Source organism: Dendrobates tinctorius, unplaced genomic scaffold (assembly GCF_039654945.1).
Source record: "Dendrobates tinctorius isolate UK_male_01 unplaced genomic scaffold, ASM3965494v1 ptg000065l, whole genome shotgun sequence".
NCBI lineage: Eukaryota > Metazoa > Chordata > Amphibia > Anura > Dendrobatidae > Dendrobates > Dendrobates tinctorius.
Genome location: NW_027361733.1, coordinates 2,495,112 through 2,510,936, shown reverse-complemented (window position 1 = coordinate 2,510,936; position 15,825 = coordinate 2,495,112).

Genomic DNA, 15,825 nt, shown 5'->3' with positions numbered 1-15,825 from the left:
CAATTGACACCATTTTGGAAACTATACCCCCTAAGGAACTTATCTAGATGTGTGGTGAGAACTTTGAACCCCCAAGTGCTTCACAGAAGTTTACAACGCCCAGGCATGAAAATAAAAAAATATTTTTTTTCCACAAAAATGATATTTTTGCCCCCAAATTTTTATTTTCCTAAGGGCAACAGGAGAAATAGGACACCAAAAGTTGTTTTGCAAATTGTCCTGAGTAGGCTGATACCCCACATGAGGGGGTAAAACACTGTTTGGGTGCATGGCAGAGCTTGGAAGGGAAGGAGCACCATTTGACTTTTTCAACGCAGAATTGGCTGGAATTGAGATCAGATGCCATGTTGCGTTTGGAGAGCACCTGATGTGCGCAAATAGTGGAAACCCCCAATTCTAACCCTAACCCTAACCCTAGCCCTAACCCTAACCCTAACCCTAGCCCTAGCCCTAACCCTAGCCCTAACCCTAACCCTAGCCCTAACCCTAATGGGAAAATGGAAATAAATACATTTTTTTAATTTTATTATTTTTCCCTAACTAAGGGGGTGATAACGGGGGGTTTGATTTACTATTTATGGCGGTTTTTATGTTTGGCGGCTGTCGCACGCTAAAAGACGCTTTTTATTGTAAAAATAGTTTTTGCATCACCACATATTGAGAGCTATAATTTTTCCATATTTTGACCCACCGAGTCATGTGAGGTCTTATTTTTTGTGGGACGAGTTGACGCTTTTATTGGTATCATGTTCGGGCATGTGACATTTTTTGATCGCTTTTTATTTCGTTTTTTGGGACGCAGAATTTACAAAAACCAGCGTTTCATGAATTTCTTTTGGGTGGTGCGTTTACACCGTTCTGGGTGTGGTAAAATTTATAAGGCGGTTTTATTCTTTGGGTCAGTACGGTTACAGCGATACCTCATTTAGGTAGTTTTTTTATGTTTTGGCGCTTTTATGCAATGAAAACAATTTTATATAAAAAATAATTATTTTTGCATCACTTTATTCTGCGAGCTATAACTTTTTTATTTTTTCGCTGATGATGCTGTATGGTGGCTCATTTTTTGCGGGACAAGATGACGTTTTCAGCGGTACCATGGATATTTATATGCGTCTTTTTGATCGCGCGTTATTGCACTTTTTGTTCGGCGGTATGATAATAAATCATTATTTTTTGCTTCGTTTTTTATTTTTATTTTTTAAGGGGTTCACTTAAGGGGTTAACTATTGGGACAGTTTTATAGGGCGGGTCGTTACGGACGCGGCGATACCAAATATGTATACTTTTATTGTGTTTTTTTTTTTATTTCCAAAAAATGAATTTATTGGGAAATATTTTTTTTTTTATTTATTTATTTAGCGATTTTTTTAAAATTATTTTTACACTTTTTTTTTACTTTATTACAATGTCCCAGGGGGGACATAACTGTCCTGTGACAGATCGCTGATCTGTCACATCACAGATCACTGTGACAGATCAGCGATCTGTCACAGGCACTGCACAGGCTTCCTCATGCCTGCGCTTTGCAGGCACTGAGGAAGCCAGCTTCCTGCAGGCCCCCAGAGGTCCCCGTCGCCATATTGGATCCGGGGACCTGCAGGAAAGGAGTCCTCCGCAGCAGTGCTGCACATTGCGCTGCCGTGGGGGGCTCAGGGAAGCAAGGAGGGAGCCCCCTCCCTGCCGATGCTTCCCTTTAACCCCGGTACACCGCTATCGCGTTTGATTGCGGTGTGCAAGGGGTTAACGTGTCGGGGCGGTCCGTGACCGCCCCTGACACATTGTGCCGGGTGTCAGCTATGATAATTAGCTGACACTCGGCCGCGATCAGCGGCGCTCACCACGTGGGCGCCGCTGATCGCGGTGACGTAATATTCCGTCCATGGTAATTAGGTCCAGGGTCACATGGACGGAATATTACGTCAATTGTAGGTAAGTGGCTAAATTGCAAATTTCTTAAGAGAACTTGTATTGCACATTAACATTAATACATCAGGATCCTTTTGTTCAACAGGACAGAAAAATTCACATAGTCTCCATTTGTCTGTCCTGTTGAAAAACAGAATCCCAATGGAAACATTTAGAACGTGGATTAATGGACACTTTAAACCCCTTACCATCGCAGCCAGTTTTGGACATTTTTCAAATCTGATCTGCTTTATTTTGCGCAGGAATATCTTTGGAATGCTTTTACTTATCTAAGTGATTCTAAAATAGTTTTGTTTTTCTTGACACATTGTACTTTATGTTGGTGGTAAATGTAAGTCAATATTGTTACGTGTTACAGAACCACTCAGCACCCAGAATATGTTGTGCAGTTATATGTATGTATAATAGGTTCTATGTGAGATGCATGTCCCTAATGCATCAGCTCACAGGCTGCGCCCCTGGGCAGAGGAGACACGATATTCTCCGTTTGTCCGCCCTCCCCCCACCTTTGTAATTCCCACAGTAAACATTGGCAGGCTCCGGCCACCTGCGACTTTTGTAATGCATGTATGGCCTGCCGCTTTTCTATTGGCCTGCCCTGTGTATCTGTGTGATATATTCTGTGTCCTGTGAGTAAAGTGTTGTCAGACTGGAAATACGTGGAGAAGCAGTGATCTTTTATATGCTCCCATGTAACCAAGGAATTCCAGCCAGCGTCATTCATTCAGACTCCAGCCAACGCAGAGCGGACCTCCGAAAACACGGGGTGATACTGAAAGAGGTACCCCAGCTTGGGTAGACCCCGTTACACTGGTGACAGACAGCGGGATTTGATACCCCTTCCATAGGAGGAAAGGACTGAATGGAAAATAACTACCAGAAGTTAAAGAGGACTACATTAAAAGATCTGGTGGAAGCCCGAGGGTTGATCGCCAGGAACAAAACAAAAGCGGATTTGATAGCAGCCATCATGGAACACGACAGTGCAGTGCCCCCCAATGTGAATGTGGAGGAGACCAAATTCCAGAGGGAGGTAAAGAACAGACTGGCGTTCTATGGCCTAAACCCTGCAGTAGAGATCATACGAGAGGTGATGGCTGATGTGCGTACTGATATTAAGGAAAAGATGGCTGAGCGGACCAGGATAGAGCTAGCCAAGATGGAGATGGCAGAGCGGACCAAAGTGGAGCTGGCCAAGATGGAGATGGCAGAGCAGAGAGAGGAGAGTCAGCGAGCAGGGGGAGCTCTGGCCTTCGACCTGGTACCTTCAACAGTAAGCCACGAAAAGATCCAGTATAATGCCTTCCGACAGTTGGGGGAGGCAGAGGAAGACATTGATGGCTTTCTGCAGGGCTTTGAGCGGCAGTGTGCCCTTCATCAAGTGAAGCCGGAGGAACGGGTTCAGATTCTGGCCAGCAAGCTGACAGGCCGGGCAGCAGACGCCTATCGCACCGTACCTGATGAGGACTGTATGGACTATGAGTGGATCAAAGAAGTGATCTTGGCCCGGTATGCGCTGACACCAGAGGCATACTGCCAAAAGTTCCACGGACTTATAAAACGCGTAACCGACACCCACGCTGAATGGGCCTGTAAATTACGGCGGTCACTGCTACAGTGGGTACAAGGGAGCCAAGCAACCACTAAGGAGGATGTCCTCCAGCTCTTCCTGTTAGAACGATTCTTTAATGGACTAACCCCCGAGACACAGGAATGGCTTCGGGACAGGCGGCCAACGACTCTTGAGGAAGCCGCTTGTCTGGCCGATGAACATCATGATGCCAGGAGGCCGCAGTGTCCGGATCAAAGATGGTCACTGCCAGGATTCACCTGAACTGGGGAGTCGGGGATGGCCTTGTTGAGGTCGGCTTGATGGAGGATTTGCCTGCAGACGTCTTGCTGGGAAGTGACTTGGGGCCCATGTTGTCTGCATTCTCGGTGGCCCCTCTGGCTGAGACATATCCTGTGACCACCCGGAGACAAGCTCGAGCTGCGGAGGCGGAATCACAGTCAGAGGAGGCCCAGGTAAGACATCCCAGCCCTACCCGTATTCCCACAGCCAGACACATTTCTTGGGCCACCCCAGATGAATTTAACAGGGAGTTACTTGAGGATCCTTCATTAGAGGGATATCGTGGGAAGGCACAGGAGGGGAGAAGGGTACTGGAAGGGGAACAGTTTGTATGGAAGCAGGGATTCCTCTACTGGATCACAGAGCAGCACCACACAGGGACGAGCCCCACTATAAAACGACAGCTGGTAGTTCCCAAGAAGTATAGGCAGGAGCTACTGTGAATCTCTCATGACATACCCTTAGCCGGGCACTTCGACGTCAGTCGCACCAGGCATCGTCTGACACAAAACTTCTTTTGGCCGGGGGTAACCTATGATGTTCGTTAGTACTGCCAGACCTGTGACAGTTGTCAGCGCATTGGCAGGAGGGGGGATCGATGCAAGGCCAAATTACGCCCCCTCCCCATTGTGGAGGAACCATTTAGCCGAGTAGCGGTCGATTTGATAGGGCCGTTAGCCAAACTCAGTCCGTCAGGGAAAAAGTATATATTGACAGTGGTAGATTATGCCACACGGTATCCAGAGGCGGTTGCGTTACCTAACATACTGGCAGAGACAGTGGCGGCCGCCCTGCTCCAGGTGTTCTCACTGGTTGGATTTCCCCGGGAGATTATCTCGGACCAGGGTACCCAGTTTACAGCAGAGGTGACCATCCAACTGTGGAAGCTGTGCGGCGTAAAGTCCATTAGAAGCGCCCCGTACCACCCGCAAACCAATGGGTTGTGTGAACGCTTTAACGGGACATTAAAACAGCTCATTGGGACATTTACCAGGACCTACAGGGACTGGGAGAAATTCTTGCCACACCTCCTGTTTGCCTATCGGGAGGTGCCCCAAGAATCCACGGGGTTCTCCCCGTTCGAGCTGGTATACGGGAGACGGGTAAGGAGACCCCTAGACTTAGTGCTGGAACACTGGGAAGGGGAGGGCCTCATAGAAGGGGTACCTATTGTACCCTATGTGCTGGAATTCCGGGACCGCCTACAGGAGCTGACTCAGGCTGTACGTGAGAACATGCAGGCGACCCAGCGGCGCCAGCGCATATGGTACGATCGGAGGGCCAGAGAGCGCACTTTGGAAATAGGACAGAAGGTCCTGGTGTAACAGCCCACTAAGCAGAATAAGTTTCAAGCTGCATGGCAGGGGCCCTACCAGGTAGTGGGGAAAATAGCCGACATAACCTATAATGTCGCCGATTGTGACGACCCCAGGGTTATCCGCATGTTCCACGTGAATATGCTGAAGCCCTACCGGGAGCGCCCTGAAGAGGTAGTGGCCATCTGTGCACCTGAAGCAGAGGATTTAGCCGGACTTCCCTTGCCGGATGTCTTAGGGGAAAAGACTCAGTCTAAAACATGGGACCAGGTACACTTGGGTGAAGACCTAGGCCCCCGGGAGAGACAGCAGGTGGAGGAGTTGTTGAGGCAGCGACAGAGGATGTTTTTGGGGAGACCAGGGTACACTCACCTGGCACAACACAAGATTGAGGCCCAGGATCAGACCCCCTGCGACAAAACCCCTTCCGCGTCCCTGAGTCTGTACGAGAGGGGATGCAACAAGAGATGCTGCGTTTAGGGGTCATTGAATAGTCAGATAGTCCCTGGGCATCCCCCGTAGTGTTAGTGCCCAAGAAGAATGGGACTACACGGTTTTGTGTAGACTATCGTAGGCTTAATGAGAAAACAGTGACGGATGCATACCCCATGCCGCGTGTGAATGAGTTGTTAGACCAGCTGGCGGGGCAAAGTATTTGACCACCATCGATCTATGCAAAGGCTACTGGCAGATTCCCCTTAGTCCTGACGCTATTCCCAAGTTGGCATTTGTCACCCCGTTCGGCTTATTCCAGTTTTGAGTTATGCCATTCAGGATGAAGAATGCCCCGGCGACCTTCCAAAGGCTGGCTGACCGGCTTCTGGATGGTCTCCAGGACTATGCTTGTGCCTACCTGGACGACATCGCCATCTACAGTGCGACATGGGAAGAGCATCTATATCACCTAGAGACAGTATTGGACAGGATACACCAGGCTAGAATCACCCTGAACTCAAACAAGTGTCACGTGGGCAAAGCAGAGGTTCAGTATTTAGGGCATTGGGTGGGAAGTGGGAAACAGCGACCAGAACCAGCCAAGATTAAGGCCATAGCCAAATGGCCCATCCCACGCACTAAAACCCAGGTCATGGCGTTTCTAGGGACAGCGGGGTATTACAGGAAATTTGTTCCCAATTGCAGCAGCGTAGCCAAGCCCCTCACTGATTTGACCCATAAGAACCAACCCCGCTAGGTAACCTGGACCTCAGAGTGTGAGGAAGCCTTCCGCCAACTAAAGGACGCCCTCACTAATACCCCTGTATTGGCCACACCCGATCCAACTAAACGTTTCCTGGTTCACACAGACGCTTCTATGTTTGGATTGGGGGCAGTACTGAGCCAAGTCGGGCCGGACGGCAAAGAACACCCGGTAGCTTACCTGAGTCGGAAACTACTGCCCCGTGAAGTAAGCTATGCGGCCATCGAGAAGGAGTGCCTGGCGGTAGTATGGGCACTCAAGAAGTTGCAACCATATTTGTATGGACGACAGTTTTCCCTCCTAACGTACCATAATCCCCTAGTCTGGCTTAATCGGGTCTCCGGAGACAACGCCAGATTGCTGCGGTGGAGTTTAGCCCTACAACCTCTGGACTTCACCATCCACTACAGACCCGGCAAACAAAACGGTAACGCCGATGGACTAAGTCGACAAACGGAACTTGTACCAACCCCATAAACTTCGGTCATCCCCAAACCGATTCGTTGAGGATCAGACTGTGTATGCCGATCGCGTCGCTGAAAAGGGGTGCCGTGTTACGCGTTACAGAACCACTCAGCACCCAGAATATGTTGTGCAGTTATATGTATGTATAATAGGTTCTATGTGAGATGCATGTCCCTAATGCATCAGCCCACAGGCTGCACCCCTGGGCAGAGGGGACACGATATTCTCCTTTTGTACGCCCTCCCCTCACCTTTCTTTTGTAATGCATGTCTGGCCTGCCAGTTTTCTATTGGCCTGCCCTCTGTATCTGTGTGATATATTCTGTGTCCTGTGAGTAAAGTGTTGTCAGACTGGAAATACGTGGCGAAGCAATGATCTTTTATATGCGCCCATGTAACCAAGGAATTCCAGCCAGCGTAATTCATTCAGACTCCAGCCAACGCACCTCCGAAAACATGGGGTGGTTCTGAAAGAGGTTCCCCAGCTTGGGTAGACCCCGTTACAAATATGTTTTGATACTATTTATTTAAAGCAGAGAATTTGGAAAAACTTCTAATTTTTAAATCTCAGAAATAACATTTCTCATATGGTGTTTGAAAATCAAATAACTGAGTGTGTGAAAGTCCTGATAAGCAGGGAAGTTGGGGTCCCGTCACATTTAGCGAAGCACCAGCGATCCCGAACACGATAGGCAGATCTCACCAGCGATGTAGCAGCGGTCGGCGGTCGTTACTTACCTGTCAGACGCGGCGATGAAGACGTCCTCCCACCTGCGTCCACGCGTCGCTCGTCGGCGTCAGCAGGAAGCTGCCGCCGAGAAACGGCCAAGGACGTTCTCGCGCGAGCAGCGATAGATAGCGGGGGAGCCGGTCGGAGGTAAGTATCACACTTAGCGATATCACTAGCAATATCGCTACTGCGTCACAAAATCGGTGACGCTTAAGCGATATCGCTAGCGATCTCGCTTAGTGTGACGGAGCCTTTGTCCAAAGCACTTCTCTAATGTTTCTTCATGCTGCCATGCCGATCCCAACCCCCCTTTAATGGTTTTCTACAGCAGGCATTGCCTATTGCTCTTCTTACTCTTCCCCCTGCTTACCCTCCCGCACACTATTCTCTATCAGCTCCCTGCTACCCAGTAAACCTCACTCCAGCTCAATAGTTCCTCTATGCTAACTTCCACCAGATACTTGTGCCCTCTTGTATTGGTTACACCCTGAAGTTTACTTTGAGCTCACCACTGCTTCCAGTAGATATGTTGTCTTTATTTCTATGATTTCATCCCAATTTCATTAGATAAATTATCTGCATGGTAATGACTAGTGAGACGTTGTTACAAATAATACATTTTATTCCAAAAGATATAAAATACAATAATGTAAAATAAATAGATAAATACTCATAAATAGATAAATACTAAAATGCGGTAGATAAATAAATTAATTGCAGAAGACGCGGTAGGAACACGGGCTGGAGATCCTTGTCTGACTACTGAGCAGGTCTACTCCTCATGATTGTGGAGAGTTTAGTGGTGTGCAGGAGGCAGCGATTGATGTTTACATGGATTATCCACTGAGTGCAGGTTGCATCATCCTGCAAAATAGAAAGATAGAACAAAAAGGGTTAAACGCTACATTTTATTTGTCATGGTAAGAGTCACGTGTGAAGAGACAACCAGTAAGACACACTGCGCAATTGGAAAGTTTTGCTCCCCTTCGCTTTTTCTACCTTGACAACCTATTATGGATAAAAAAATTCTTTTGTAATCAACCAATACACACTTCTCTATAATAATAAAATTAAATCAGGTTTATAAAAATGTGTGCAAAAGTAATCAACCCTTGGTTACAACCTCAGGTCTTCTCGTGTATAACACTATAAACCTGGCACAATTGCATTTGGATATTTTGTCCAATTTTTCAATATAGATCCGCTCAAGCTTTAAGTTTTACTTATTAACATTTAGTACACATATGTCAAACTCAGGCCCGTGGGCTAGCTCTCGTGCTCATAGTGAGTATAATTGGCCTGCGACGTTGGGCAGGTCCCTTGAATATATTTAGCCCGCGACGCCGGGCGGGTCTCCTGCTCAGCATTGCACTTTCATCTATATCTGAATCCTAGATGCCCATACAGTTGAAAACAATGAGAGAGGAGGGAACGCACCAGTTGTACTGAGGATCTGAAGACACCATGAAGAGACTGGAGCAGCGGGGGAACGGGCAGAGGTGAGTATTTATTTTTTTTAATGTGGGGTTAAGTATACTTTATGGAACACTATGTTGGTGCATTATACTGTATGGAGGACTATGTGAGGCCAGTATACTGTATGGCACTTGTGGCGCCCCCAGGAGTATGGTCGCCACAGAGGCTTTGCCTTCCTCCAGGGGAGGGTAATGCCAGGCTTGGAGGCAATGATGGGTCTCTCTCGCAGTCAATCCATACATGCAACACAGTTCCTCTCCAGGCCAGCAGGGGGAACTCTGAACCAGGATTGAGGGGAAGGGTGCCCTCTGAGGGCCAAGAGGGAGGAGTGGTGAGATAGTCTGCGGAGGGTGAAGTGTGCAGACATGTGGAAGGAAGCTGGAGATTGAGCTAGGAAGGAGAGCTCCCTCAGCTGAAGGCGCACGAACTGGAGCCTGGTCTCCACGGCTGTACGGATACTAACGGTCCTACAGCAGATACCAGAGGAGTAGGAGGCTGTAAATGCCCTACTCCCATCTAAGACTTGAGGCACAACAGCAGCTTGAATAGAGAGCCAGGACTAGAGAGGAGTCCCCGAGAGAGGCTACTGCTGTCTGCCGTGCAAGTGAGGTTCTTGGGAACATCTGACAGGAGGAACTTCAGAGTAACTAAGTACTGGAGTGCTTCACACTACAAGGCGCCAGGAAGGAGACTGCACAGCCCGTCTGTGAGAGAGAATCCTTGAGTTGCTTCCAGGCTAGCCTGCTCCAATACCATCTGTAATCAGGACCCTGGACTGCAGTTATCAAGTAAAGGTACAGAAATTGCACCCCGCTGTGTCTTGTCTACTTCCTACCCTTACGGCACTGCTACATCACCGTGCCATCCACCTCTAACTGCCCTGGGACATTAGCCCTGCCTGTGGAGGGCTATACCATCACTGCTGCACCATACCATCAGTCCCAGCGGATCAGTCTGCAGCGTCGGCTTAACATCTCCCTTGCCGAACACTACAGGTGGCATCACGAACTATTCCATTACACCATTACATTTCCCCATTACTTGGGCGCCCAGGACCACGGACCGGGTCACTGCTGCTGTGACACATCCCACTGACACCGGCCTGGTACCGAGTACCCCACAGCCCTGGGAGGGTGACCCACACTCTATGCGGGGCACATTATACAGTATGGAGCACTATGTGCGGCCATTATAACGCATGGAACCTTATGTGGAGCCATTATACTGTATGGAGCATAATGTGGGGCCTATTGTACTATATGGAGCACTATGTGGGACAATTATACTGTTGAAAGCACTTTGTGGGGCCCATTATACTACTGTATGGAGTACCATGTGGGGCCATTATACTATATGGAGCATTATGTGAGCCCATTAAACTGTATGGAGAACCTGTTGTGGATATTATACTGTGTGAAGCAATATGTGGGGCCATTACACTGTATGGGGCACATCTTATGGCCAATATACTTTATGGAGCACTATTTGGGGCCATTATACAGTATGAAGCACTATGCAGGGCCATTTTCTTGTAAGGAGGACTATGTGGAGACCATTATGCTGTATGAAGCTCTATGCATGGCACATTATACTGTATGGAGCACTACTGTATGTGGGGCCATTACAAAGTATGGAACACTATGTGGGGCCTTTAAACTGTTGGAGCACTATGTGGGACCTATTATACTGTAAGAAGGACTATGTGGGGCTATTATACTTTATGGAGCACTATGTGGGGTCATTATACTGTATGGAGCATAATGTGGGGCCTATTGTACTATATGGAGCACTATGTGGGACAATTATACTGTAGAGAGTACTATGTGGGGCCCATTATACTACTGTATGGAGTACCATTTGGAGCCATTATACTATATGGAGTACTATGTGGGGCCATTAAACTGTATAGAGAATTTTTTTGTGGCAATTATACTATATGGAGCACTATGTGGAGCTATTACACTGTATGGAGCACTTCTTATGGAGCCAATATACTTTATGAAGCACTATTTGGGGCCATTATACTGTATGAAGCACTATGTAGGGCCATTATACTGTAAGGAGGACTTTGTGGAGTCCATTATATTGTATGGAACACTTTCTTTGGTCATTATACTGTACGGAGGGCTCTGTGGGGATTACAGTTGGAGGACAGTAGTGTGATGGGGTCACCATTCTATGTTGAGGGAATTGAGGGAGGGTACAGTAGGGTCATCATACCATGCATGTGGGAGGTACTGTGGAGGAATTCACTGTGGGGGTATCTTATTGTGTTTGGGGGCACTTTTGTTTGCATCATACTTTATTATCTGTGTTATTGAAAGTTTTTTATCCTTTGTTATTCCATATTTAAATTAAGTCATTGGGCCAAATGCTTTTTACTACTTTTATATAACATATATTATTCCAATATTTTACTCTAAGACCTATTAATTAAAATGGACTTTGCTCATGTGACAGGCCCTTTAAGTTTGTTTTTGAGATGCTGAGTCACCTCTCACGGAAAACCGTGAGATGGGATAGTCAAGGAGTCCGAGGTCAAAAGCCAGGAGGGTACGTTATAAACAGAAGGAAGAAATAAAGGTATAGTCAGGTAACGTTTCGAGGTCAGAATACCAGATAGCGAATCAGAGCAAAAGGTGTTAAATAGACGGAGGGTCAGAACGATGTCCAAGGTCAGATAAAAAAACATCAACAAACAGAAAGCAAGGCACAGAGAGAACAAACCACACAGTAGCTGAATGTACGTCTGGAAGAGGTCTGGGAGAAACAACCAGTTAAGTAGCCTGGCAATCACCTGGGACAATGAACACCTGGAGACAGACAGCACCTCTCACTCTCAGGTTGGACGACCAAGCTGTCAATCAACACACCAACAGCTCAGCACACACCTGCACAGACTAGATGACTGAGCTGTCAATCAGAGTACTGATAGCCTCAGCACATCCCCGTACCAGATTGGATTGCTCAACTGTCAGTAACTGCATCTCAGATGCACTGAGGGGTGGAACCATGACAGTTTCCTTACAAACAAGTTCATTGTTATAGTTCATGATATTGAAAAACTTCCTCAATTGTAGATTTTTTATTATAATTATCAAAATTGGCATGCAACTTTATACAAGCTTTCAATTTTAGCACTCTGTGTATTTGAGTTTCACATCCTTGATTTAGTAGATTGGCAATAACCTGAGCATACATGAGATGGAGCGTGAGTGCGGTATCTGACTACACAGGGATATTTTGTTGTCTGTTGCCAAGGAAATATATGTGAAAAATATATGTGAAAAAGACTTGGGTATACTAATAGATCACAGACTGAATATGAGTCAACAGTGTGATGCAGCAGCAAAAAAGGCAAATGCAATTCTAGGATGTATTAACAGAAGCATACAGTCTAGATCACGTGAAGTCATTATTTCCCTCTACTCCTCTTTGGTCAGACCTCATCTGGAATATTGTGTCCAGTTTTGGGCACCACATTTTAAAAAAGACATCAACAAACTGGAGCAAGTTCAGAAAAGAGCGACCAGAATGGTGACCGGTCTGAAAACCCTGTCTTATGAGGAAAGGTTGCAGGATTTGGGAATGTTTAGTTTGCAAAAGAGAAGACTGAGAGGAGACTTAATAGCTGTCTACAAATATCTAAAGGGCTGTCACATTGTAGAAGGATCAACTTTATTCTCATTTGCACAAGGAAAGACTAGAAGCAATGGGATGAAACTGAATGGGAGGAGACACAGATTAGATATTAGAAAAAACTTTTTGACAGTTAGAGTGATCAATGAGTGGAACAGGCTGCCACGAGAAGTGGTGAGTTCTCCTTCAATGGAAGTCTTCAAACAGAGGCTGGACAAACATCTGACTGGGATGATTTAGCGAATCCTGCTTTGAGCAGGGGGTTGGACCAGATGGCCCAGGAGGTCCCTTCCAACTCTACGATTCTATGATTCTATGATTCTATATTCTCAATTAAGAGCTGTTTGCACAAAACTATTGGATATTTTTAATAAAAGTATTTACTAAGTTGCTTAGTTTTTCATATTAGGCCTGTTTCACATGAACGTTGTCGGCGGTCAGCTGAAATCCGCCAAAGGTTCCAAACAACTGATCCATCGCCGTTTCGTGACGTACGGATGACAGTGGACCACGTTGCAGCACGGATCCGTGGAAGAAGGAAAGCGGCGTGATTTAAAGTGACCGCGGGCTGTAAGTTCGGCGTGATTCCGCGGTATTGCTCATCGCCGCGATATGTCATGGACGGCGACATTGATGTCATGGCCGCGATCTCGCGGCATCGATGTCATAGCCGCGATCTCGCGGCATCGATGTCATGGCCGCGATCTCGCGGCATCGATGTCATGGCCATGATCTCGCGGCATCGATGTCATGGCTGCGATCTCGTGGCATCGATGTCATGGCCGCGATCTCGCGGCATCGATGTCTTGACCACGATCTCGCGGCATTGATGTCATGGCCGCATCGCCGAGATATCCGCAGCATGTAAGGCGAGGACGTGATTGGAATCGATCGACTTCTCGGGAGGGGTGAGATCGGGAGGGGTGAGATCGGGAGGGGAGAGTTTTTAGCGGCTCCCAGAATGGCATTACATGGTTAAAAGCGCTCCCGGAGAAAATCTTCCGGGCATGCAGAGTTAAACATAGTGAATCGTCAACCCAAAAAAACGTTGCATTGTCCGTCAGGTCCGCCCGGGAGCCGCTAAAATCTAATGTTAGTCTATGGGGGAAAAAAACGGATCCACCCCTTTTTTGGCGGATCCGTTTTTTTTTAATAAAATTGGCGGATTTTGACTGATGACAAAAACGGAAGTGTGAAACAGGCCTTAGATGCATTGGAAAGAAAATTTGTTGTGATGGTGGAGAAAGTCTTTAAGTGCCTTCAGGCCAATGTCAAATTGACTATCATGTGGATTTTAGTGACTAGTGGCTTTTACCCGTCTAAAGGCCCCCAAACACTTTAGATAGCTGTTGGCTTAAACGTTGTTCGGCCAACAGCTATCTCCCCCGACTCCTCTCATAGACAGGAATCCTCCGCTGGACCTAGTGCTTCTGTGTCTTCTATGAATGAGCGACTACAACATTCCTTTGCTGGTGGCTTGTCATCTGTAGCGTGAAATGATCAGCTAAACTTCAATAATTTGGATCCTTCTCTCCCCACAACATCTGTTAGGGCAGAGTAAAAAACTGCTGATCTTCTGGATATTTGCAGGTTTAGCCAATAATAGCCTTAACATCAAACCAAATCAAACATAATTTGAAAAACCATTACCTGCTCTTTCAAAATCTCTTCCAGTGTACTGAAATATTCATTCCAAATCCTCTTCTCGTGTTTTACTGTGGTTCTAGAGATCTGGGGAGAAACAAAACCTGTCGATTATTTACCAGCCAATGTAACCCTCAGAATGGCTGTAGATCAGTTAGAGGAGAACTTACACAGTCCTCCAGTAGATTCGCCTGGTGATACATTTCCTCCTGAAGCTGCTCCCAGGCCGTCTGGTTGCTCACAAGTGTCTCCTGGTGTTTTGTGTAGAATTGGAGAGTTTGCTCAAAAAGTTCACGGACCCACCGCGCCACAGATTCTACCTGCAAATATAATGTCAACATGATTATCACACCAGGAGCTGCGGATGGTGTGATTCTCTACACAGAGATTGGTTATGCAAGGTTATGCTCTCTGCATCAATGAATCAAAGCCAATCCTTTCTTTTTCAATACAGTTTCTGTAAAGTGGCGTACATGTATGGAGCAGGGTTGATGCAGAGTCTATTTCTATCTCTGCGCTATCAGCAGCAGATATCAGCTATATATTACAACCAACACTTTTCTGTAATGGGCGCAATCGTTTGATGCTACCTGGGCTTCTGTAGGTACTGTATCTTGTTTTCTTTTATTTTAAAGCATAAAAATAAAGTTGTTTGAAAATGTTTTCAAAAGTTTTAAGATTGCTGTTACATTTCTATGGCTTCTGCTAAAATTATAATATGATACGGACATAAAATAGAAATACATGAGATGTAATTTCTGAACTTCAATTTTCTCATGAGTGTCATTTTTGAGATTTAAAAATTGGAGGTTTTTCCAAATTTTCATTTTTAAATAAATAATATCAAAACGTATTGACTTAAATTTAGCACTAATAAGAAGCTTATTGTGTCACAAAAAAAATTGAATTAACTGGATAAGTAAAAGCTTTTCAAAGTTGTTCCTGTGCAAAATAACAGATGGTAGATTTGAAAAATTGGCTGCGACGGTAAGAGGTTAAGGTATCCGTAAATTCCCGACAACATGCTTCCATTAAGGAGTCAGTTTTTCAACTGAACAAACAAACAAACAAACAGAGAATCTTTCTGTCCTGTTGAGCAAAATGATCCCGTTTTATTGTGCCATACAAGTTTTTGTCAGATGGAAAAAACACCTGTACTACCGTTCTATATGGTGTAAGTTCTTTTATTTTTTTTAAATGTGTAATTTAATGAAAAACTTTTAAAAAATTACGATTGTAATACAATGTACTATAGTTATCAAAAATTTGTGTCCTGTAAAAACTTATATTTTAACATTGAATCAGGCTTTTTGTAATATTTACCTGGGAGATGTTGTAGAGCTGACGAGTGTCGTTGGGTTTAATTTTGGTTACACAGTCGTCTGAGGTCCCATTCTCTGGAATCTGGAGCAGAAAGTTTAACTTTGTGAAATCAGCAGGAAAAATGGACCATGGTATGATTGTGCCTTGTACACCACCTTTAGCTCCGTTGCTGGAGTTGACTACAGGAAAGATAGAGAAGGACGGAAGCAAAAGAGGGGCTCACCATGTTATGGAATTTGTTAAGCATCTGGATG